Here is an 807-nt window from a genome sequence, read left to right on the forward strand (position 1 = left end):
TTCCATATTCTAAAGTGGATGATTATCTTATCTCGTTTGACAGGATTATACTATGATACACGTCCTTATCATGATTCAGTCTGCCACACAACATCCTCTCGAATAAAAGATGCCATGAAATGGCGACGAAGAGTGACACATAATGGGAACGTTTTACACCTCGCGAAAAAAGGCGGTAACATACTCGTTTTCTCAGAAGGAAGTAAAATTAGGTGAGTTGAGGTAAACTACGAAAAAAGAAGAAAAAAGCTTAAGGTCAGACCCACTCATTATCTTGTGGATTAAGACCTATTTAAATGTCTCTGTTCTAACTAAAAGAACTTGCAAGTTACATAACACTGTAATGTTATAGTGTAGAGCACAATAGAGCACAATAGAAGTAGTGGATTGTATATAGCTTGGCAATAAAGTGTATTTTTTTTAATGAATAACGCGAGGAAATAATTGGGTATCCAGTGAATAACATGTGCAAACTATAAAAAATATAATCATTAGTAATCCAACGAGTGCCAGTTGCATGTTAGAATAGCCCAAAAAAGCAAACAAGAACGAGTTTTATGTTCATTATTAAAGGTTTTGCAATCGTCCGGCATTCTGGAACTCTCCACAGACAAGCATGTTCAAATAGCATTAGCAGCCACCCACGACAAAAGATCAACTGCCTACTATTTATAGACAGACCCAAAAACCCAGTAACCTGTCGTGTGTCGGCAAGTCCTCGAAACTGTATAATAATTATTTCCCTCTCGCCTAAATGTCACGGCCACATTCTGCGGCCTCCAGAAAGTAGCACCTTTTCCTCCCCCG

The 807-nt window shown here is 38.3% G+C and overlaps 1 protein-coding gene across 1 annotated transcript in view; it reads right to left on the reverse strand.

Moving 5' to 3' along the window:
* LOC119587035 (proton channel OtopLc-like) overlaps positions 1-807 on the reverse strand; it is a gene marked incomplete in the record, with an annotated part of 90,926 nt that overhangs the window by 4,059 nt on the left and 86,060 nt on the right.

This window comes from Penaeus monodon, chromosome 22 (assembly GCF_015228065.2).
Source record: "Penaeus monodon isolate SGIC_2016 chromosome 22, NSTDA_Pmon_1, whole genome shotgun sequence".
NCBI classification, from domain to species: Eukaryota; Metazoa; Arthropoda; class Malacostraca; order Decapoda; family Penaeidae; genus Penaeus; species Penaeus monodon.